At 41.2% G+C, this 26,421-nt stretch overlaps 1 pseudogene; it reads left to right on the forward strand.

Moving 5' to 3' along the window:
* The first annotated feature begins 19,465 nt into the window (after window positions 1–19,465).
* Window positions 19,466–21,650, forward strand: LOC149375949 (large subunit ribosomal RNA; annotated as a pseudogene).
* The last annotated feature ends 4,771 nt before the right edge of the window (window positions 21,651–26,421 follow it).

Raw genomic sequence — 26,421 nt, forward strand, 5'->3', positions numbered from 1 at the left:
TTTCATTTTTACCTTAATTGTTTCTCCAATTACTCCAATGTCCTGCACCTCATCCTTACACTTTATAGATACATTTTCAAGTTTAATAGTTGGTGCCTGTTGCAGAGACTTGCGTACCTTGCACTCTTTTATGCGTACCTACAGAACTCTTTGCATTTATCTTTCTGGGCTACCTACCTGCTCCTGCATCCTGAAGCAATATCATCTCTGTCTTAGTTTCCAACAGCTCTAGCTGTTTCCTTTCAGCCCAGTCAGTCACCAGATTCATGATCCACTGTCTATTTCGTTTTATTTCTCTTCTGCTGTCTTCTTCTACCAGATCTATAATACCGTCTGCGTAGGCTACCACTTTGCATCTCTCCAACTCAAAGCGCACCAGCAGCCCATCCATACAGAGAATCCAGAAGGCTGGCCCAAGTATGGATCCCTGCAGACACTCCTTGTGTATGCTTTTTGTCACTTTTTCGTATTTATTGAGCATTGTCATTTTTTCTACTGCTAAAATAACTTAACACGAGACGATAGGTGCTCCCAGAACGTCTCCTCACTCTCACCTACTCCAGAATCTTAGTCCATCTCAGGTTATCTAAAGCATCAGTTATATCAAACAGTAGCTTGTTGTATACGTGGTTTAATCTCAATTCGATTAGCTTTTCTAATATTTTGCTCAGCACCGATAGTAAGCATATTGGTCAGTATGATCTTACACTAGCTGAGTCTTTATCACGATCCTTTCGTAAGATCTCTACCACTCCATCTTTTTTACTCTGTGAAAAAACTCCGAGCGTCAGGTCACCATTATACAAATTAACCAGCATATATAGCAGCCTTATATTTGCCATGTGCTTTACCATTTCCACTTCCAATATGTCTTCTCCAGGCACCTTTATATTTTTGAGGGATTTAATAGCCATTTTGACTTTAAGCTTAATCCATACGATATCTTTTATACGTTTTCATAGACATTTGCAGAAACCGTTGGACATAGAAGCAAAAGAACTATACTTTAAAATCAAAGTTAGAAAAAGAGTACCTTCCGAAACTGTTGGCCTCGATTATAATGGACTAATGTATGCAGCAGAAGTTCTGGACTGGCAGCAACGATGGAGTGTGACTGTCGAAGGCACTGTATCCAGGGCGTTTTTCCTGGATGTAGTTGCGAGGCGTAACATGGAATGGGTAAGATCGGAGTATATTACGTCACATTTTCTTACCGGCCATGCAGATTTTATGGCCATTTTGAAAAGTTTCGGTTTGGTCGAGGACCCAAGTTGTAGATGCAGCAGTGAGTAGATTAGTACGCACTTTCTTTATTATTGTCAGCTCCATAGAAGTAAAGAACAAGACGTTACAGCCCTTGTAAGACAAGATAGAGTGCTAAAGAAGGCCTTTGTAGGAATGAATGAAGTATAAGAAACCTTCTGAATAGTAGTCTGTAACAAAGTAATATAGACGAAAGAAAAAATAGAACAATTAGAATAAAACCAGGGTAAGAGATTACTGAACTTAAAAAAGAAATAAGAGGAAACTAGAGTCTAGAGCCAACCAAGTATTGACTGTGTAAATTTTTATTGTGTAATGTGTGTGGTATCTGTATGTTAATTTATTTGACATGTTGTCTGTGTTGTCCACTATACAACTGTGCAGTCCCATATACATTAGATGTTCATAGTAAGAAGCAGAATCACTAAAGTGTAAGATGTGTTGATAGATGAATGTCAATTTATTATAAGGTTATAATTGTGTTATCCTGTGTACATTTGTGACGTCTAGTACACAATAAATGTTAAGGAGGAATAAAAAGAAAAAGGAATTGACTGAAAAGCTTGAGCTGCTTGCAGGTGCTGATCTACCTCCACGTAGTTCCCTGCGGGCAACAACTTGAAGTCATACAGTCGGGTGGCGTCAGGGAGGCTAAGTGATAAGTTTTCTACCGTTATCAGGAAAAGTCTACCCTGACTGAGACTTAACACCAACATCTATTCTCATAGAAAGATTTTTCCAAAGTTATTTTGATCTTGCGTTGGTTTTGGTAAGTTGCACGATACATAGCGATAATGGGAGGACGCTATTAGGTACCACTGCCACGACAACACCGGCAAACACTACAATTACGTGTTCCTATCTGCAATTCAGTAAAACTACTGCCAAGGAAACGAGCTTCGAAAGATAAGTGGAAAAAGAAGACCCTGTTTGGACCCAAAACACTACTACTTTTATCGTATCTTTACTTTCTCGGTTAGGTGGAGCACGTGTGTCATGGACCTTGCATCCTGGCTCTCACGGTGTTCTAGAGCCAAGCGTATAAAAGTGGCATAAAGCTAGATATCTTTTCATTCGTTTCGTTTGTTTTCGCAACGAAACAGCGAGCGGACAGAGAGCTCTAGTCAGATGACCGTTTATACTCCCGCGTGATCTGGTTCGAGGACACTGCTAAATGGGGAGTTTGGCTGGGGTGGTACATCTGTTCAAGAATCACGCAGGTGTCCTAAGGCCAGCTTAGCGAGGACAGAAATCTCGTGTAGAGAAAAAGGGCAAAAGCTGGCTTAATTTTGATGTTCAGTATGCACAAAGACTGCGAAAGCACGGCCTATGGATCCTGTTTACTTAAAGAGTTTTCAGAAAAAGATGTCAGAAAAGTTACCACAGGAATACTGGTTCATGGTGGCCGAGCGTTTATATGGTCATCGCTTTTTGTTTTTTTAATGTCGGCTCTTCCTATTATTGTGAAGCAGAATTTGCCAAGCGTTGGATTGTTTACCTGCCAACAGGGAACGTGAGCTGGGTTAAGACCGATAAAAAACAGGTTAGGTTTACTCTACTAATGAGTTTGTCGTTGCGATAGTAATTCTGCTTAGTACGAGAAGAACCGCAGGTTCAGACATTTGGTTCACGCACTTGGTTGAGTTTCCTCTGTCCCTGTTGCAGCAGTGGGAGCATCCAGCATAGGTTTAAGTCATGGAAATTGGAAACGCTATGGTCAATGGTTGAAAGCAGGAACTGGTGGTGAAAGAGCTTGTTAATTATGCCCCTACATTGGATATGAGTTTTGTCTTGAAGCGGAAATCACTACTATTTGGAACGCACAAAAGGAGGGAGGAGGGAGATTTCAGGAGTAGAGGAGTTTTTTGAAAGCAGAAGAGTTTGAAAGTAGTTGGTCTCGACTTTCGTGCGTTGAGAATGGTAGTTGGTTTGAGAAGTTTGAGAGGAGTGGCTGAGATTGACAATGGTTAAATGAGTCCCTCAGCTGGTGTGGTGTGAAGCAATGTGCTTGATGTACTTAACGCATTGCTGGTAACTGCCTCCCAAGCGAAAGCGTAGAAGGCTTGATATTATTGAGCAGGTGTTAATAACAGTAATTTCCGTAAAGACTTGGAGAAAAAAACTGAAGACCAAGGAAATGCTCGTGGTGGAAAGAAATAGATTTAAGAGATAAGATATGATATGGGGATCGTCCGGAAATTGGATTTTCTGGGGATAGGCTTGCAGCGGTCTGTGGATTCGATACACCTTTGGGGGCAGAGAGTATCAGATTAACTGGCATGGTGCATACAAGCTCGAAAAGCTTGTCTCACATAGAAAGTCATCGATGCATCTCAGTCACCAGGTGAGCGCACATTCTACTCTTATACTTGCCTCCTGCTCCAGCCGTTGATTGAATACAATCAACATTAGATCGATGGCCAGATGCAGTGTCAGTCGCCTTATATATGCCATGAGGCTGACAACTGAAGTGCTGAGATAACACTCCAGGAAGATATCTGCCAGGTGGCCGTTAACACACCTCTCCTGGTAATGTAAAAACTTATGAAAAGCGGAGAAGGAACTTTGGTATACGAAAAAAAACAATGACTATAGCTGATATTAACAAAATTACCCCAGTTGGTAAGTCTTTTATACGGATAAGTTCTGCCGTCGCCTTCAATCCGCTAAAAGCTTGGGTGGGTTGCACTTTTTCGACGGACTTTGGAGGGAGCACTATCATCGGGGTATGTCTTCTACACCGACATGAACTAATGGATTTAACCAATTTTTTAAATAGCCAAGTAAGCCAATATGGTCTACAACACCCATCATCACTAAGAAGAGAAAGCCAAACCTGCCTGGCAAGCCAAGGCAGCATAGATAGAAAGAGAAAGTAGACAGCAGAAGATGGAAGCGATGAAGAGATCTCGGATGATAACGAGACTGACTTACAGAAATGGAAAGGTCACATAAGGAGACAACGGATCATATCAATAATTTACGGAGATTGCAGAAGTTTGTGAAGGCAGCAGCAGAATTTGTGCATAGGCAAATAATGAAGTTTAAAACCATAGCTGTTAGTCTTGCACTAAAAAATGCTTCATTAAAAGCTTAACTCGAATCGAAAGCCAGGACAAGTACCCTAGAGGGTACCCTGGTACCAATAAGAAGGAAGTGGAGGGCAGCACTACTGTCAATATAAGGTTTTAGTAAGACGAAAAATAGATATGCATCAGTGAAAACTTATTAAGCCACGGTTAGGTCGACAGCTGTCAAGCAAATATCGCCCAAAATAGTTGAGAAGGTGCTGAAGAAGACTTCAATCCCAGTTACCAAGAAACTAAGGATAGTTAACCTACGAAAGACAAAAGCAGGTAGTGTCATGGAGTCAATCTTACAATTTGAGCTCCAGAAATTTATAAATAGCAGGGAGCTCAAGACACGGGGGCTGGAGATCACCCAACTTCAGAAGGAAATGCCAAGACTGATAGTATTCGATGTGTCAAGGGATCTCACAGCCGAACAGTTGGGGAGCTCTGTCACCGTACAAAACTCTAATGCCCTGGATGAGAAGCAAAAGTATAAAAAGCACTTTAAAGAAAAATTGAAAACTGTCAGGAGAGATAAGAATAACGTACACTGGATCGTCGAGCTTACACCCGAATTAAGGAATAAGATTATGAATCGAAAGGTCCTGTACATTAAGTGGCAGTGGTGCCGTGTGAGTAACTTCTGTAGCATAACGCGATGCTTTAAATGGCAGGGCCTGGGGCACATCGCTAAGTATTATTAATCTGAGGTTACGTGGCCATTGTGCCAAGGAAAGACAGACCCTTAAGGAATGCCCAAACAGGCAGAAGTCGGCAACGTGTGCATAATGGAAACTGCACAGAAAGCCTAGAGAGCACATCGCCAATAATAACTACTTGTTATATTAGGCGGTACTACTACGTATAACTACTTAAACCGATTATGGACCGAAATAACAAAATATACATAATGCAAGCCAATCTCGGAAAAAGAAGGAATGCTACTTACGAGTGTTTACAGTCAGCATATGAAGAAGGTGTCAATATTTGGCTGCTTCAAGAGTTGTACACACAAGCAGGAATGGTGGTAAGCTTCGCAAGATATGAGAACATAGTGATCACAGGAAACAAAAATGAGGATCCTCTGTGGGCTTGTGTATCAGTACTAAACAAAAGCTATGTGGTAACTGTGCTCATTAGTATCAGTACAGACTACTGTGTGGTGGCACATATTATTGGACCCGTGGGTGACGTCTACTTGGTGAGTCTGGACTGCCAGTACAGTGTTAATGTTCAAGCATTTTACCACCAACTTGAAAAAATTCTGGGATAAGCGCCCTCAAGGATTATTATAATAGGCGCAGACGTTATAATAGGGTGTCGCCTCTGTGGTGCTACCACATTGATATTGTGGACGAAAACGGGCAATGCATAGAGGTGCTGATAAATGGCTACGGTCTCACGGAGGCCAATACTTTTGGGCAGCCGTGCACATATGTACAGAATAATTAAGACATAGACGTTACCCTGACTAGCGTCGACATGGCAAATAAAATCTTGGATTGAAGGGTGCTTTAGGACTTGACATCAAGTAAGCATAGATCGATATTCTTTACCTGGCAGTCACGAGAGCACGATTGTACAGCAAAAACGATATAATTACCCTAAGGTTGACTGGGTACACTATATGTACAATACTAAACCAAGAACGTCCCCACTTTTTGAAGTAAGACCCTCTAATGAAGAAGAGATTGAGACCCTAGTAGAAAAAATAACAGTGTTAAAGTTGGCCGGAAAAAGAATGTATTTCACGTAAGAAAGCGTACAAAAGGTCCGTCCCTTGGTGGATGCAAAGCCTTACGGAGGTCAAGCGTGACTTATATCATAAAAGGAGAAGCCTAGGGGATGAACAGCGCTTGGACAGACAAAAAGCACGTACAGCCAACTAGGTTCTAGGCTACAGTATAAAAAGCTGCTTCATGAATAAAGGACTAGCAGCTAGAAAAACTATGTGAGCAAGCAAGATTATGAAGACGTCTATGAGCACGTGTAAGAAGTCTCAAGTGATAAGATTATGCCAGCTATGGCTATGGCTCGTAAAAAAGTTGGGGTCATTTATACGGGAGATGAGAAAAAAATGGCCAATGCAGTGCTGGATAGACTTTTTGGTAGGAAACCAGAAGAGCCCATGATACAAGCAACACCAGAGCGACGAAGTGTGCCAAAGGTCTGCCTATGGACTAAATAAGAGGTAAAAACTGCAATAGAATCCCTAAGGAATCGGATGGTGCCAAGAAGGAACGTTGTAGAGGTCAAAATATTGAAGTACGCGGCTAGAACTTAGTTACTTAAAGTCCTGATAAGCCTGTTAAATGCTTACTCAAAAACAAGGGTTCTCCTGCAGAGCTGGAAGGAAGGAATTGTGAGAATTCCATTAAAGGGCATAGAGAAGGATCCAGCAAGCATTAGGTCATACTCATTAATATGTCTCCTCTCAGTATGAAGCAAAGTATTCGAAAAATTAATAAATATAAGGATTGAGCCACAACTAAACCGTGAGAACTATACATCCAGTTGGCAGTTTGGCTTTGTCACCGGAGCTGGGACGAAGGATGCAGTAGCTAAAAAGCGACAAATTGTTAAAGATAGTCAAAGGAAGTTGGTGTTTGGACTGCTGTAGGACATAACTGGTGCCTTTAACAACATAAAAATGTCTAAGATTCTGGAGTAGCTAAAAAAAGAGAATGTTCTATAAACATGTACAAGTTTATGTCGAACTACTTGCATAGCAGAAGAGTCACCATCCTTGACAACTATAAAACAGCAACAAAAGTTTTATACAGGTGATGTCCGCAAGGCTCCATTTTGGGACCAGTATTTTAGAACCTCTGTATAGACAAGTTACTGTATTCCTTGGAGAGGGCTGGTTGCAAGGTGGTAGCATATGCTGATGATATTATTGTCTTAGTGGAAGGAGACAGCAGAAGGGAGATTGAGCGAAGCGGACAGTTCTCTACAAACGTGGTGCTGGATCGGTCAACAAAGCAGAAGTTGGAGCTCTCTAGATCCAAGACGGAGATGATTTTGTTCAGGGATGCTGGTGCAGGCAGGCAATCCAGAAAGATTGGCGCAAAGGACTCTACTGGTGTATAAAAAAGAGTGCAGGGCAAGCAAGGCTTTGTAACTGGTATCCTAATAAGAAATGGCAAGGGTAGAATAAAAGCACCAACGGTCAGACTTGGTGATGCGTCTATAAAATGTAAGGAGAATAATAGAAATTTGGATAGAATATTTGGAAAACTTAGAAAAGTGGCTAGACATGACTGGGGCCTTTCATACACCACCTTGAATAAACTATACACTATTGTATTTCTGCCAATAATGACGTAGGGAAAGGCGTAGGGTTACACCCTTGAGAATGGAGTAACTGCAGAAAAAGTTCAAAGAATACAAAGGCACGCCCTGGTAGCAATAACTAGAGCTTACAGAGCAACCTTAACCCCCGCACTTCAGGTGCTGGCTGTTCGGAAGCTGCTTGATGCCATCGCATGCAAAGTTGATTTCTATCGATGAGGACGATGACAGAATTGATACCGATCTCGTGATTGGACTTGCACCACTTTTGTTGACGTTGGAGTTTGTGCAAATATTTCAGGTGCCATTGCTTCCAAAAATCTTGTCGTGCTCTTGTGATGAAACGTCATGCTGAGAATCGGTTACCTAGAACACAAGAAAAATTAGTTTCCTGCAAAAAATCCATCGGTCTTCCAATTAATAAATTCACCAGCGTAATGGCCACTACGTTATTAGGATTATTTGATATGCAATAAAGTGGTCTAAAATTGAAAATGGCTTCGATTTCGATAACGAGGGTTAAGAGTTGTTCACCGAACACATGTTTAAGATGGTGTTTAAACGATTTTACCGCTGACTCCCAAATCTCACTGAACCACTGAAGTGTGGCGAAAGCGGTGGATTGAGATGCCAAATAATGTTTCTCTGGACTGCAAAGTGGTCAATATCGTCACGAAATCGGTCGGGGTTAAACAGAGCGTACATTTCTTGTACTTCATACTCGCTCCAACATAATTCGGGCTGTTGTTCGGAAACACGTGTTTGGGAATGTCGCGTCAGCTGAAAAAACGCTTAAACGTGCCTAAAAATCCTTCGGTGGTTAAATCACTCACTATTCTAATATACACTGCTTTCGATGCCATACATACAAATACACAACCATAAGCCTTAACACGATTACGATTCTGCAGCTTTTTCTTTTTGATATACATTGGCTCAAAAAATCCATCTCCACGTAAGTAAACGTGCCCGACTTGGTAACGCGTGCTGATGGCAAATTTTCCATTTTACTATGAATCGGATTGGAGCGATGGCGCACGCATTTGATGCATTTTCGTACGATTTTTCAAACTTGTTGTTTTTCGTCTAACAACCAGAAACGCTGTCTTATAGTGTGCAACACAGTCTGGATTCCTACATGCAAAATACAGTGGTGCGCATCTCGGATTAATAAATTAGATACATAATGGTGTAATAGTAATAAAATTTGATACCTTTGATCGAAGGAAATTTTCACGTTTTTTGACTGTCCGTCAACTCGTCAAATACCGTGCTCATCAACAAATTGATCGAACGCTGCTAACCGGGCACTTTTTGCCTTTTTAGATACAGACACACGCGTGATTTCTTTAGCCAATTGCTGTGCTTAAATTAATTTTAACACCCGACGCTTTGCTTCAAGTTTTTCTTAAACGCTGACCGATTTCCCCTTTAACTTATTTTAACGACGCATAAAAAGACAATACGCAATTACGTTGACTAACTTGGATTATAAGGAAAATCGCCAAAAAAATTACTACCCCTGAATTTACTAAAAGACACGTTTTGTTCTAAAGACCTGGTGATTTTTTCGGTGACGTCAAGGGCATTCTCGGCAACTCACTTTCAGATTCTTTAACTACTCGGGTCCATTTAGCCATATTCGATTTTTTTCAAACTCGATAGGTGATTGGCCTCGGGACAGTGCATCCGCCAGGTTATCTTTTGTTCGCACATGCATCCATTCGTGAACGACGTCCAGCGCTTAAATTTTGCTAACTCTGTTTGCTCTGAAAACTTTAAGAGTTTTCAGTGATTTTTTTTAGCCAATGCAATACGATCGTTGAATCCGACAAGAGTACTACTTTATGAATTGCAAATTCTAGAGATAGACGCGTATCATTGTACAATCTCACGAAGAGCAGAGCACTGCATAGCTCTAGTTGCAGGATCGTTTTTTACTTCATCGGAGCTCCTCGAGACTTAGCACATACCAGACGCAAAACGCAATTTCCATACCGATCTACTGAACGCAAATAAAAACATGCACCATAACCTAATAGACTCGCATCCCAAAATCCGTGTAACTTGATTTTCGTAGGCTTATCAATAAGGATTTTCTTGTCAACTGCAAAGTTGCGTATGAGAGACAGCTGGTTCTCTAACTCCACCCATCGTGAATGCATTTCCTGCGGTACCGATTCGTCCCAGTCACATTTTTGTTTCCAACAATCGTGAATGAATAATTTCACATACAGAACTACCGGCCCCTATAAACCTGTTGGATAAAAAATCTTTGCAATTTCGGAAAGTATATGGCACTTGGTGGTTTTATTTGGAATTATAATTTCTTTGACGGTATAAATAAACGTATCCACTTATGAATCATACGTTACCCCGAGTGTTTTCGAAACTGCCTCCGTCTTTCCCACACAATCTCTTTCAAAAATTTTCCAATTCAGCGTTTCAAATGCGTATTGATGGTTGGATGCCCACTGTCAAATATTGAATTTTCCGTACCCCAAGTAACTATAATTACGTTGCGAATTGTCACAAGCTCTTCGACCGAAAATGCACCTGTTCACAGGTCGTCAACAAATAAGTCACGTTTCAAAATTTTTGCTGCTCACGAAAAATCGCGCCATTTATTGTTCGCCAACTAGTAAAGCGTTCGTATCGCAAGATAAGGAGCAAAGACGACTCCAAACGTGACCATGTTCAGTTCATATACAGCGATCTCTTTCCCATGGTTCCAAAAAATACGCTCATGTCATCTGCCTTTGGGATGCACTAAGACCTGCCGATACATTTTCCCTATGTTTGCCATTAAGACGAACGCATAAGATCGAAATTACATCAAGTGTTCAAAAAGCTTCGGTTAAATGGTGGGTCCTACAAGTACTTTTTGGTTTACCGAAACGCCTCTGTCGGTTTTTACGGACGCGTCGAATACTACACGCACCTTTGTCGTACTGCTCGACGCTTTTACGACCACAATATGTGGCATGTAGTATCCATCTCGTGTTTTGTTCTGCAACAAGATCATATGTCTGAGTGCTATGTATTCGTCAAGTACCTCCGTATATTTGCGATTGAGTTTATCGTCGCTTGTAATTTCCGGTGCATCGCATGAAACCGACGAAGGGCTTGCACGCGAGAGTTTCCTTAATCTCCTACTTTCTCGTTGAATGGAAGACGCACAATATACCACCCAGTTCGATCTCGTGTTGTATTTTTTACGTAATGCTTCTCGCATAGAGACTCCTGATTTAATACGCTTACTACGTTTTTTACCTTATTGATTTTCCAAAATCTCGCTAACTGTACGGTTAAAGCACTTAAGTTACACATCACTACCAATTTTTCAAGGTTGTCGTTCGCAATACTGCTCGTGATCACCCAACCTCATTATATTTTTTGCAACGTTAAACCGCTGCCGTTCAGAACGCGGATTTGATCGACCGATAAAAGTGATAACGTGGCTCCAGAGCTGATAAGCATATTTACTGGAAGCGAAACGAAATTGGCTATTTTAGGAATGGTGAGAAAAGTTAAAGTTTTCGCAAAATCGTTTGTACGTGACCAGAAATTAATCTGGACCCGATACTTTGTAGTTACGTTTAATGCGTTGATCGTGCCTATGGGGATATAACACGCATTTAACGGAAGTTCTAATTCTCGCGCAAATTTCTCGGTTATAAAATATGTCGTAGCACATGTGCCAATAATCGCACGTGCTTCGGCGAAATTACCCTGCGCATTTTTGACTCAAATAACTGCGCTCATGGTTAGCTGTGACTGTGCGGCTCGGGTAATCGTCTCTAGCACGCCCACTCCAAATCACGCGTTTGGCTTTGTCTTCTTCGAGTCACGATGAAGAGATGTGTGAGGCTGCTCGCTGCATATATGACCCCGCTCTAAAATTCCCTGAGTGTACTCCTACATAATTTTGGCACAATTTTCTTCGTTGAACAACTTTCCATCGCTCTTTGACACTTAACTTGTTGTATTCCGGGCAAGTGTAGATGCAGTGTGCCTCTTTACAGCGTGAACATTTTAACGCATTTGTACTAGAGACCATCGCACTCGCCTATGTCGTGTTCTTCGTTTTTTTTCACAGCTGTCTCGAATTCTCAGTCCCCTTGACGCTTCGCCCCTTTTTCCTGATTTATTCGCCTGATTTCGTCCATCGTCGTAGACAAATGGAAAGTCGTCGTGTGAATGAATGTGAAAAATTTGTCAAGCGATGGAAGTACATTTAAATCTAAGGACTTTTCCCATTTGTGTCTAATAGGGATTGGAATGGCCCTTTCAAAAAAATGCACGATCATCGATTCATCCGATTTTATGACTAACGAATGCAAAACATTCGGATGCTGACGGATGTAATTGACTAATCTTGACAACGCCTGTGCGTTGGCAACTGCTAACGGTTTGATGATGATATTCATAAGAGGATCTAAATGTTTTGATGTGAGAACCTTCTTCTGGTTATATAAATTGACAAAAACCTTTCACGCGTTTTTGTAATTTTCTGAAGTCGTGTCGAAAATTGAAATTTTGTTTAGAGCCTCTTCCTGTAATGCGTTTTATTAATAGGAAAATTTAGCCAGGTCATTGATATCTGTACATGTGTTGACCATGGTTCCAAACGCGTTCTTAAACATAATCCACTTTTCATGCTGACCGTCAGACTTGGAGAGTTCGGCAACTAGAAGTTGTAGAAGCTTTTGCTTCTCGAAAAAAGTTTACGAGCCGAGAGGTTGCGTGCCATTCATGGGATTGTTTACGGCCCCACCTGGCATGAATATAATACGAGCCGCAAGTTAATGATATCGGTCCCTAATATCCTTAATCGCGATGTTATTTTGATCGTTCGGATCAGGCTTGGCAAGCTCCTCGAATGTTTCATAGTGCAACTCTTCGTACGCAATGAAACAAGTTCTTAAACGCTCAAGTCACAGCATCGCACTGGTTTTTTTGATCGTTTTTTGTTTGAGAGTGTTCACAATCGACGTAAGCTGCCCTTTCAGGGCAGCACGTTTTGGAAGGACGGCTCTATTTTTCGATATCTTTATTTTACGAGTAATACCAAAGGTAGTACAAAATTTCAGAGTAGTACAACAATAAAAACTTGATAAAAATGAAATCTTAAAAGAACGGAGAAGAAAAATAAATAAAAACTTGTTAGAAATAATAAACTTGAAGAAAAAAAATCAAATACTTGCTACAAACAATGAAAACAAAAAATTGATTATTGTTAAATTTTATAAATATTGTATAAAAGTGAACGAAAAAGCTACGAAAGAAATGAATTAATTAAGCTTATTTGTGAAATTAACTGAACTCGAAATTGAATGTAATAACGTTATAACAAATCTATCGAAAAACCGAATGAAGTGTCCTTGACAAATTAGTTGTTGTTAATGCTCACAGAACCTTATTGTTGTTACATGTTATGAAATCAAAAGGTTAGAGTGCTGAATAATCCCGTGCGACCAGATATTAAAAGCCATGTGACCGCAGCCCTTGGCATGCGAGATAAAGCGTGTCCTATCACCCCTCTTGTTATTGTTAGATTCTCGATTCTCTTTTAATAGGCCTAGCTCTCGTGCGCACGCTCCCGCTCATTAACGATGCAAGATCACATCTCCCAACGAATCCTTGATTGTCAAAAAATTCTCAAAATTCGAATTTAATGTTTGCACTGAATTTCTCGCTTGCACAAACCAACACTTGAATATTATAAAAACGCACTTCTTACTAAATATAATTATTTATTGACAAAATGAAGTTCAAGTATAAAAATTCAATTATAACGGGACACTGATTTATAAGAACGTTAAATGAGGTGGGAAAAAATGCAAAATTAATGTTTTTTTTTTTAAAATAAAAAATTGACTCTAAAAAATTGAAAAAACTAAAAAAATGCTAAATGATGAAAAAAAATTTTTCTTTAATAATTAATATTTTTAATACGTACAAGCAAATAAAAAAGGTACAGAAAAAAAAGGTTTTTATGGTAAATGCACAAGGGATGACAAGAATCAATAAAGTTAATAAAGAAAAAAAGAAACCGAAGAGTATATATTAAAAAATAGTGGGTGGTGAAAAAATATCGCCTCTAGGGCTTATCTTTGTTCGAAGACGATGCACATAACGACTGGTGATAAGATCCCCCGTTGCTGGTGCCGATGTCAAGAGCCTCGTTGAATTTTCTTCGACTCCTCGTGGTCCTCATGGCAATGCGTCAATCCTCAGAAACACAATCATCGATTCAACGATGACACACGAAAAAATCGAATACGTGATACGACAAGGAAAAGTTCAACCTAACAGGAGGCACCATGAATTGTAGTGAGAGTGTTGCTGCTCTGTTGCCTGCGTCTATTTTGACGAAGTCAACTAATTTGTTACTTAAACATTTACAAGGGAGCGTGGTATAAGAAAACTATTCAATTGACAAATAATTATTTAAAACTTACCTAAAAAATATAACATTACTAAATTTTTCTACACAAGGGATACAAACAAAATGGGTAAAATGAATTTAAAATGCACTGATTATGAGCCACGAACAAAGATATATTTTGTGGCTCAAGAAAAAAACTCCGAAGAGAAAAATCTAAGAGAAGAAAAATTACTAAAAATACGTACGAGTGAGGTTGAACTATAAATTTTAAAATAAATTTCCTGTAATGAAGAGTGTGTACTTGTGTATTGTGTGTGGAAAACGTATACGTGCGTGTCGGTACGTGTCTTGAAAGACTCACGAATCGTCAAACGTCGCACGGTCCATAAAGCGGATTCTCGCCGTGCTTTACTCGCAGCACGCCAAGCTTCTCGAAGATGATGCAGATGACGATGATGATTAGGCGAAGGAAAGCGTGAGAGAAATTTACCCCAAAGAGGTGACTCTCAGATGCCCGTGTGCATGATAATGATAAGAAAAGATGTAGAAGACAGTGGGACGAATATAATACTCAACTGTGCTGGATACTCAAGATCGCCGTTGACAACTGTAGACCACTCTGTATGGACAGATAGTTTCGAACTAATCCGGCACACCCACCCAAAGTAGTCGTAAGATCAGCCTTCCCTTTTAATTTTTTTACCCACTGTAGTCGTCAGGACCCGTCAATCCCTTACACCTTATGTGAAAAACCAGGAGAGAGAGAAAGAGAGAATGATGTAAGCAACTAAGAGAGGGGAAAAGACCTTTGACCCGAGGACACTTAAAAAGAGCAAAAGAGATGGAGATGTAGGTGCATGATGAAGAAAAAAAATATATCTAGCTGACGAGAGCATAGGGAAAGAGACATAATAAGATTTGGCGTGAGAGCGATTAAACGTACCAACTGAAACCAAGGAGAAAAAGGATAAAAGTAAGAAAGAAAGTGACCAGCGCTTGCATGTGTTAATTTCTGATGAGTTTTTGTGTAAACTCGGTGTGCTGCAACTTTTGGCATGCTGCAAGGTTGATCCTCCACCGCTTACGAGAGGGTCTACGAATTTTAGTCGTTTCGACTAAACAGTGTAGCATAAGCGGCAGACACGCAAGCGCCAAAAGTTAAATACCACTACTTTTATTGTTTTTTTACTTACTCGGTTGGGTAAAGCACGTGTGCCGGTGACCTCTTATACTGGCTGTCACAATTTTCCAGAGCCAAGCGTATAAAAGTGTCATAAAACTAGACGTTTTTTCGTTTGTTTCGTTTGATTTTGCAAGGAAACAGTGCGCAGACGAGAAACTCTAGTCTAATCGCCGTTTATCCTCTCTTGTGATCTGGTTCGAGAACACTACCAAATGGGGAGTTTTACTGTGGCAGTACGTCTGTGAAAGAATAACACAGGTTTCCTAAGGCCAGCTGAGCGAGGACAGAACCCCCGCGGAGAGCAAAAGGGCAAAAGCTGGATTTTAGCAAGCAAGTTTAAGGTTAACGTCTGACGGTTGACCATGATTTTTGTAAACCAAGTTTGATGTCAAGATTTAGAATCATTTGTAGACAACTTAGGAAACTGGCGGGGTATGGTACTTGGTAGAGCAGTTATTACGCTGCAATCTGTTGAGACTCAGACCGTGGCTTGTTGATTTGTTTTGTCAGTCAGACGAGGCCCCATGAGAAAGAAAAAAAGAAAATAATTAAATTGATAATTATAATTATAATAATAATAAAAACAATAAAAAGAAAAATAATTAATAACAAACGAGGAGAAAAAAAGAGAGCAGCAGCAGATGAAAAAAAGGAGAGGAGTGTTGGGAAAAAGATACAAGGTAATGGAATAACAGGAAAAAGCAATGAGTGTGTTGCCTAAAGAGGGAAAAGAGACAGAAAAAAAATCTGAGGATGCCTACGATAAATGCAATGCGCGTCGTGGGATTCTAAAAAATGTAGATGGGCTTTCATGAAGGGGGAGGGAAAACAACGTGCGGCGTGGGACTGAACAAATTCCAGCAGTCTCTGAAAGTGGGTAGTATGTGTTTGTGTGCGGGTGGCAACGGCGGGGGCATTACGCGCAACAGTTATGACTTTATTAACGATTATTTAATTCTATTGTATCTTTTGGTATGCTAAACCTCTAACTGCCGTAAGAGTATACGTTGAGGGTAAGCTTAAAAAGAAATGTGCCACTTGGACTTAGATTCATTATTTGCGATTATTGCTACTGGGTTGTTTGGTCTGCTTGGAGGGTGTGTCGCACACGTTTAAAGAGCAATGCCCATGTGACGGAACCGAAAGTGAAAACTGGCATTGCCTTAAATCGCGAAAGCATTCAGCACCATGGGCGTCTTTGTCCATGTCTTACAAATAAACGACGACTTTGTCTTTAAGTACTTCAGCATGCTTGATAAGCAAGCGGTAAACTACTTTTGTTGTATGCTTTGATGGTCATGTGCGCCGGCAACCCTTGAAGATTTTGCAGCTTACTTAAGACCAATTGCAATGCGCGTGTGGAAATTTTAAACGGACGGACTGCCGTTTTTTTAAAACCGTGAGAAATACCATTGTTCTATAAAAAAACTTGTTGCCGTAATCGCAACGAGAATTATGCTCAATAAAAAACGCGTCTCTCTTAAAACTCTAGTTTTCTTGAACGAGATCTGTTTTCAGATTTCTATGTTGGTATGCCTTCTACAAGCATCTGTGAAACGACTAGTATGCTTTCACATAGCCAGTACGTATCCAGTAAACTAAATTATTTTAAAATAAAGAGGTAATTTATATAAATTGAATCGTATTTAGTCTGCTTTGAGAGTATATTATACGAGCATCAAGGTACCTTGGCGGGAGACTTGTGAAAATTTGGGGTCACTCTCTCAGGATGTGAAAGCTGGAATGCGCGTTCTTAACTCTATTATTTATTCACAAACGGCTAATTTGGCCTTAACCGATAAAGGTCTACTTGAAAAGCGTGCGCATCAACTTTTTGAGAATATGTATGCTCCAAGAGCTAGGCGCGTCTGGAAAAAGCAATGTGTGTCGTGGGGACCAGTAAACGACTGACAATTGGAGCTCGGTCAAAATGCGAAAGCAATACACATTTTTATATATGCTTATAAGCAATGCACGTTGCGAGCTTGTTAATTCTTACGCCCTGTTGGTGCGAAAGCAATGCGTCTCGTTCTTATTAGAAACTTTGGCAGCTCATAATTGCGTGTTAAACAGTACTTTGCTTCAACACGCCAAAGTATGACTCAGTACTTATAAGACGGTACGCTTGTCAATACAAGCATTAATGCACAGCATCTCTGCGGGTTAGCATCTATGACCAAGTGGACCTTAATGCGGATTGCGCATCTGGCATTGCATGTTCCGTCGTCGTGGCTCGTAGCTTGTCGATGTTATTCTAACCAAGCATCGACTCACATGATACTAAGTGAGAAAACAGCGTGTACCTCCTCTACGCATACTACTGCGGTAAGCCTTGACCTAGCGTCAGTGACAATGTCATTGGGTATTTGTCAACAAGCAACTCTCCCACGAGACTGTTATCACCTGAATGATATATTGACCTGGCCCTGCTTCGAGTTTAATTATGGCACCTCGTAGCTCACCGTGCCGATCCAGTATTATTTATTCACCAGGTTGTTCAAATGCCAATAGTACCGCGGTCTATTACGACGCTTTGTTAAAAACCAAAAACGGTTTTTAAGCCTTTTCCAGAGCTTCTTAGGCTTTAGCCTGGGCCCGCTTTAGCAACGCTACTTACAGGACATTGTTATCACGTTGTCGCGATGGTTGAATGGAACTTGAAAGAAAAGAAAACACTCTTGTTTTTAGCGACGAAAGAAAAGATTTAGCTTCAAGTGTCGTATGCATTGGGAACTTGTTGTCAAAGTCTCGATTCGATTCTGCGAAATGAATCACAGCATCGTGTTGTTTCTTGGTGTTCTACGCAAGATACGCAAAATACCGCAGTTTAATGACGAGCCGGTCAACGTAACGTCATGGTCCTTAGGCCTCTCTGAGTTTTGTGCTTTGAATTTAGTTTTGATAAACAAAGCTCCCTCGTTGATTCTGATAGTAGTTGAATATTTGTCTTAAATGTTAAGCTATGCACGTCTTAGTGCATGCCAAATAAGGATGAAACGTCGAATAGATCATTAAATCAGTTATGGTTCCTTTGATTGGAACCACATTTTCGTTAAATATCTGTAGTTATTCTAGAGCTTACACATGCAAACCAGAGTCCTGACCAGAGATGGAAGAGGAGCTCTTTTTAAATCGAAGCAATTTGGTGGCAGGAAGGCGTTTACGCGTGTTTTTTTGTCCATGGTAAAAATTTTGTGGTGACTCTGAATAACCTTAGACTGGTCGCAGGGTCCTCGCACTGGAGACGCATCTTTTGAAGATCTACCTCATCAACAGTCGATGGTGAATTCTGTGCTTACTATGGTTCTAATGGCTTAAAAAAAATCAGAGTTTGATTCCGGACAGGGAGCCTGGGTAATGGCTACCACAACTAAGGGAGGTAGCTGGCACACAAAATCTCTACTCCTGGTACGGGAAGCTAGTAACAAAAAATAACGATACGAGATTTGTCCAAAGCCACGTAATTAAAATGAGTAAACTTTAATTTTTCTAACAAGGATCCATTGGAGGGCAAATCTGGTGCCAACAGCCACGGTAATTTTAGTTTTAATAGCATATACTTAAGTTGTTGCGGTTAAAAAGCTCGTACTTTAATCTGTGTTTCACGCTGTAGGTTCATCGCCTCTGATGTTTAAGTAACAAGATTATGGTACGTTCTACCAGTAGGCTAAGCTCAAGCGTGTTTTTCACAAGGATCAGCTTTGTGGGTCTACCGCCGTTGGTGTTGGCATGTCGGGTACGTGCGCAAAAGTGGCTCAGCCCAATTTGATCGCTGTAATTTTCACAGGGTGGAAAGGTAAGCCGGTACGTTTACTTTTAAACATAAGAAAGCTTAAAGCCGGCTTGTTAACGCCTGGATACCAATGCATGAAATAATGAAATAGGACTTTATATTCCTCCAATCACTGTTGAATTAAAAGCAGACTGGACAAGCCGTACAGTCATTAAAAATACTTCCATGTCTGGCAATGGAGAACAATAAAAAAAAATTTAGCATCGCAAGTGTAAGAAAAACAAAAAAAAAAGCCTTCATTCAGTCGATGCAATCTTTGAATTTTTTTTGTGTCTCCTTTTTCTAGTTTTTTTCACTTAGATATATATATATATATATATATATATATATATATATATATATATATATATATATATATATATATTCATAATTTGTTCTGCTCTCAATTATTCTTCAAAAGCACATAGCTAAGCCAAAATGATTATCGTATGACAAAATCATTTAAAATGACTGCAGAGTAGGCGAGAATAGCCGCTCAATTCAGGCATATCATTTGGTGGAGAAAAAAAAACTAACTAGGACTTGCCAAGTAGCGGCAATTGAACAGGAAAGAGTTCAGCACTGAATACCACGGTTCCGCCATTGGAAAATGTGGTGTTCGGGAGGGTTCGGTCATGCGATAGCGTCGCTTAGCGTCCAAGTCCATGTTGAACAAGGCCATTTACCTGCAGAGGGAGCCAGGCCCAATGCGACCTAAGCGTGACGTAGAAGGACCATTCCTTAGAATAGGGTTGATCGAGAGTGCAGCTGTATGTGGTTGATAAGCTTGATATTCGCGATCCATTATCTAAAGCTCAATATGACCACGAGACTAATAGCAAACGAGTATTGTAAGGAGACATGAAAAAAAACTTTAAATAGAGAGTTTAAGAGTCCGTTAGACCATTCAGGGCTAAACCTGAGAAATCCAAAAGTTCGAATAGAGAGATTTAGCATTTTTGGCTATTGGCTTGCGTGTAATCGCGTTGCTTGAGTGTGCGCTGCTTTTGGGTATTTAGTGCGTTTGGGGCACAGGGTCACTGCGTTATGTCCAACGATGACGGCATGCACTTCTCTCCTAGTAGGACTTCGCGATCCATTGGGTGTCGATCGATGGCCTGTTTGGTAGACTGTCGTGCCAAACTGGCACTATGGACCATTGGTGTCTTTTACTCGATCAAGTGCCTGGCAGTATTGAAATCTTTTAATAAAGATTGGTATAAAGTCGCATTTTCGCATGCGTTCGGCTTGACAATCGATTGATTGTTGCTCAGATTTAATGGACCTCTTGCTGTTACCGTGAGCACATGTATCTTTTGATTGCCAATATTTTCAAACCAGTTTGGAAAAGCATAGCACTTTCCAAAGAAAATTACTGGTTAGCGACGCTTGTGCTTTGGATACTTTTAGAACCCATTTTAAAACATGGACTAAGGGGTCTAACATGTGTGGGCGTCATTGGAACTTTTTTTTTTTATACAAAAGGAAGTAACATTAAAGGCGCAACGAAAGTACAAGTTTGCGAGCTTTGTTCTCCATGGCCTGAGGAGGATGATTCGCGTCATGTATGCAGATCCACACTTCTGGGGCATCTCGTGCTTATTGCAAACTGAGGTGCACCAAGAGTGTACACGTTGGGACTTGCAAGATCGAGAACCATGCCTTGTCAGATCAAAGTCAGCAGAAACCCTGATGGCGGTCCATAGTGATTCTGACGTGCAAATCGATCGTCGAAACTGGGTATAGGGGCGGAAGCCTAATCGAACTATTCAGTAGCTGGTTCTCTCCTGAGTTCTTCTCAGGCTGGATGGCACTTGTTATTTTGTGTTTCATCTAATATTGTTAACGATCAGAGGCCATAGGGCCGAAACGACCTTAATCTATTCTTAATTCTTAAATTTGTTAGATCACTGGTTTGCTTGAATATCGAAGAAACAAGATTTATATACAAAAAAAAATCAAAGTTCCAAGCATGCTCATTGTAAATAGCAGAGCTGCTGCTGTGGAATGAACGAAACGCTGAGTTAAGGCACCAAAGTTGATGTGTATGGGATACCTTGAAAGGCGTTGTTTTCTTAAGACAGGTGGATGGTCACCATAGTTGTCGAAATTCGCTCAGAAGTGTAGAACAACTTACCTACCGAAGCAACTAGCTTTAAAAATGGATAGTACTCAAGCGTTGCGCCTATACCTGACCTTAAGTGGCAAGTGAGGCGTTGTAAAAGCAGTTTTCTAACATCATGAAGCTCTTACGAGTAGAAAAATCGCAGTGGTGAGCGCAGAAGGGCCTGTGCGTGATTAGGCCTGGATCTGTCGTCATTGCAGATCTTAGTGGGTGTAGCAAATACTTCAGCAAGGCCCTAGAGGACTGACCTGGAGAAGGGTTTCGTGTGAAGAACCGTTGCACATGAGTCAGTCGATCCTAAAACCTAGAAGAAATTCAATGTTAATCACGTTGTTTCAATTAATTTTTTTAATTTCTGAAAGCATACATTTGCAGGGCGAAAAAAATTCTGGTTCATATCCTGGAATTCCGCAGCGGAACTTCTAAAAATTTGGGATTACCCATCGGAGTTTTCCCTGGACCCTGATAATTAAAGAAAGGGCCACATGGAGCTATCGCGCTGGTTTATACCCATATTTACAGAATGTCTTTATGCTTAAGAGCATCTAACCGATAACATATTGTAGGTAAGGGAAGTCGATGAATGGGATCCGTATTTTTGGAGTACGGTTAGGCTCTGGGGAGTGGCTGAAGTGCCAGACCTGGGTGGGGTCCAACTTTGTGGTGGTTTGCGCGTGTACATCGTGTTCACGATGTGTGCATCGTAGATTCGTCGTGGAGGGCGAGTGAGTTTGTTACCGTGCCCAGGTCTCCCGTGGATCTCTCTTGCTGCGAGGCTTACGCGACGGTTTCGTAGTTGCGTTTGTTTTCTTCGGCCACCATCTAACACTAAGCTCAGAACGGTCGCTGACCAGAGGAATCCGTTTGTCTAATTAAGACAAAGCATTGTGATGGCCTTTGTGAGTGATGTTGAATGTGATTTCTGCCCAGTGTTCTGAATTTCAAGCTGTAGAAATTACAGCAACTACGGGTTAACACCGAGAATAACTATGATTTTCTTAAGGGGTGCTGTAGTCAAAAGGTAAGGTGTTTGCCTCCGGACCGTAAGAATGAGGGTTTAAATCTTTGACTATTTACGGCTTTAACTGTCTTTTATTTGACAGAGAGGGTTGATGAAAATTCAAATACGAATTTATTCGGGGGTGAATTCGAGTTTTTATGCACCTCCAAAAGATAGGGGTTGAAAGGACAAAGGCAGGTGTGCTTTGGGTGGCCTCTTCTCAAGGCAAGCCGTAGTTTTCCGTTTTCTGGAGGTGCTTGCTAGGTGTGTATTTACTATAAGGTGTCTTGGCACTATGGGCCTAGGGTTGCCACCTTTTTTGGTCATTTAAGTTGGCCTAATTACCAAAAACCAAGCCATAAATAAGCGTGGTTTCTCTGGAGACAATTTGCACAATGACGTCAGTGACTAACAGCTGCTGAAGAAGGCCTATACCAGTGTGAATATTCGGGATACGAGAGAATCTTTTTAATGACCAACAGCAGAGGGCAACACCATCGAACAGCCCTCAAAGCCTGGTACGACGAACAGGTGGCTCCCAACAGACAAACTGGGTGGATAGCAGAAGAAAAGCTTCTCCTGGCTCGCTGAGAAGCTGAACTGGTGATTAAAAGTGTGCTCTCGAAAAACGAGGCTTTGCAACAGGCATTTTCTCACTGATCTATTAAGTCTATCAAGGAACATCCTTCTTTTGAAGACAACAAAGTATTGGTGCAGCAGTTCATCGCTTAACACCAAGAGATCTCCGGTGCAGAGGGGAAGGAGCCTCAGAAGGGACCTCCAGCCACTCCTTTCACTCCTATCTCTTACCCTCTAATTGTGTATCTAGGTTCTATACCAGAGATGCCACCGGAAACCGGCTACCAATAGGAGAGGCTTCAAGAGATCATTTGCTTCGCCTGCTCTGGTGCCTCTTGTCAACAAATTGTGGAAAGGCTGTCTCTGTACCTCAAAGTTATTCTTTTGCAACCTACAACCAACAAGGCACACCGCATTACATAACGTACTCCACGTTCACTTACCAACAGGCAGAAAAATAGACGAGACTACGTGAAAAAACAGGGACACTGGAAGAATAATCGGAGCAGGGGCATTAATGCCATCCAAAGAAACGTCAGGGACACTCAGCAGCTAGAACAGGCCAGGATGGAGCCATATTGGACAACGGTCTTTACACCGTCAGCAACGAACACCAAGCCAAGTTGTGTTAATAGAACAGTGCAACTTGACATCATGGCTTTAATTTACCTTGACTGACATCAAGAGAGAAAGTACACCCCTTACTGTCGCCTTAGTCCTAGATGGGCTAAATTACGTCAACTTCATGCCATTCTGGTGGCAGTATTCACTTGGATTTATAACTAAATACTGTGGTCCACAATTATGCCATCACATTTGGCCTGCTCAAGGACCATCTTCATTCCTAAAAAGGATAGAGCCTCAGAACCAGGGGACGTCTGTCTAGTCTCCATCACATTAATCCTCTGCAGAGTGCTACATAAAATCATAGCACGAAGAATCAAAAATCCCATTAGCCTAGATAATCAGCAGAGGGCCTTCTGTATGGGAATTGATGGCTGCCTGGACAAGACCGTTTTATTCAACGCTTTTCTGTGATAAAGATTTACTGAGCAAAAGTCCACACTCCTGGCCACACTTGATCTTGCAAAGGCCTTTGACAGCATCAAACGCACCGGTCTGATGTCTAAAGCGGAGGCAGCGAACCTTTTATCATCGCTTATTGAGTACCTCCACTGCTTCTACAACAACCTTATCAGTACTTCCTCAGGCAAAGGATGGTCATTAGAGCTACTAAGAATAACGAGGAGCATCAAACAGGGATACACTTTCTCACTCATCCTCTTCAAAATCGTGGTGGACCACCTACTAGAGTCTCTCCCACAGGAATGCGGCTCCACCTTCGCCAGAAAAACCGTTAGAGCCATGGCTTTCGCAGACGATATGGTCCTACTTGCCAACTTCGTTATCAAACTACAATACCTGCTCGCCAAAACGAACACCTACCTAGAGTCCAGTGGCTTACGCCTGAGCACCGGCAAATGCCACACAGTGGTGATTGTGGCTGAGAACCACTTTAAAAAGACCGTCTTTGATGCAAGGATGACCTTCAGGATCAGTGGCCAGCCGCTACCAATACGAAAAATAGAGAATTTGTGGAAATATCTTGGCCTCAAATTCTCGCACGATGGTCAAAAGAAGACAAGACTCATTACCACACTCATTCTACTCTTCGAGCACCTCTATCAGGTCCAACAACAACTAACAGTGGCTCTTCAGGCTCAAAGTGTTTGTCCTTTCAGAGATATATTATCATATGTCCCGGGTAGGGTGAATATCAGCGAGTAGAGGGCCGTTGATGAGGCAACACGTGCATTCATGTGACATTGGCTAGCGTTGCTAAATGACACCAGCATGGGTTACTTCCACGCACCAGCGTTTGAAGTAAGACGCGGAGTTCCATCAGTTTGTTGAATGGCCCCTCTACATAGGCAACAGCGACTACTTGCTCTTATTCTAGGAAGACTAGCAGATAATTTTACAAGCTTCTTCATTACCAAGGAGCTCGACCAATGTAGAAGGAGACTTATCAAAGGAAACTCTACCTATCTCACATTCAACGACATCAAAAATCAGGCGGCCAATATCCTTCACACTTCGATGGATGGGGCGGCGCTTAAGGAGTCCTCCCAAGTACCCCAGCAGTGGGTATCAGATGGGAGACTCCTCCTCACAAGTAAGGACTACGTGAATTGCTACAAAGTCCAAATCAGAGTGCTGCCAACAAGACCCAGAGCTATGAGGGCCCAGCAAGGCGAGAGATTGTGTCGAGCGGGGTGCCTATAGTAGGGAGTCAACAACCATGTCCAGCAGAGCCACCCAGCAATCCTTAAATTAAGAATAAACCGACATTATGGTTCGAAGTCACGCAAGAACTGCACATCAAGACGCAGGAGGGACTAAATAAACTGGACATCATAGCGACAATTGGTTCACTTAGACTGGTAATTGATGCACAGATTGTCGGTGAACACACATGCTTGGAAAGTTCTCATGCAACCAAGTTTTGAAAGTACGCTAACAATCCTGACACTGATCGTACCATCAGAAGGAAAACTGGCGTCACTAACATCAGACATATGCCAGTAGTTTTTTCATCCAGGAGAATCTGGTGCAGAAAATTGGCATCAGATCTCATGGAAATAAAAATCATAAAGAAGAGAGAACTCGCCATCTTAGCCACAAGAGTTTTGTTGGGAGGAATGATCGCACACCGGCTGTTCTAAAGAACACGGTTATCTGTCCAGTATGCTTGAGGGATCAGTTGAAGGAAGCTACCGTCACCCCTCAGGGTGCTATCTATCGCATTAAGTATAAACTTTCTCTATTTCGGAGCCAGTCGGGAGTATCGCAGGTGACTCTCGAAAGATGCGAAAAGCGAAGCCCGATGGATATTTTATACATAATAATTAGCTGACATTTTAATTTTAAAGAAATATATGTAGCAATATTAGTGGAACCAGCTCAAAAGGGAATCGTTCAAAATTATATCAGTTATAATTAGATGTTTAAGACAAAATAATGAGTCACTGTTGTATTGCACTGTATTTGTAATTGCCGCTGTAACTGTTATTTTACTCGGTGAATTATCATCATTGTCATCCATCCTTAACACAATATTAGTTGTGAAGCAAATTTAACTAGCACGTGCACAAATTAAAAGGTTGTACCTATATGAAGCACTATTTACAGTTATACTCGAACTTATACCTCGAGGGTTGACACTGTCGACTGCTGACTGCTGCAGTACACTACACGCTCGCACATATACACGCACATATACACACTATTGCTCTCTCTTGATCATCCTGCAGTTAGCTGCTCCTGCTTTGCACTGATATACATATATACACCGTGCCCTTTACTTTCCAGCCTTGAAGCACTCCTCAGTTAAGAGAGAAAATAGAGATAGAGTGTAGGAAAGTCTTTATTCTGACAGCAATGGCCTTGGCCAGCAGCCTTGCACAGCATATGTGTCTATGTGCGTGTTCATGCACATGGATACTTATCTGCTTGTAGACAAATATGACATAGTATATCTATATACTTCGGCTGGCAGCAGCGTAAACTTAGCACTCTTTAGTAGAGAGAGAGAGAGAGAGAGAGAGAGAGCAGTATGAGTATGTCTATATGGGAGTGACGAAATAAGCGTTACACTTTAAAAATTCTTACTGCCTAAGTCCAAACCTCATATAAAATGTTTTCACATTAAAAACCAATTATCCGGTGTCGTCGCACATATG

Source organism: Copidosoma floridanum, unplaced genomic scaffold (assembly GCF_036245765.1).
Source record: "Copidosoma floridanum isolate Cflo_tuat_1 unplaced genomic scaffold, Cflo_Japanese_pri ptg000002l, whole genome shotgun sequence".
In the NCBI taxonomy this organism is placed as follows: domain Eukaryota; kingdom Metazoa; phylum Arthropoda; class Insecta; order Hymenoptera; family Encyrtidae; genus Copidosoma; species Copidosoma floridanum.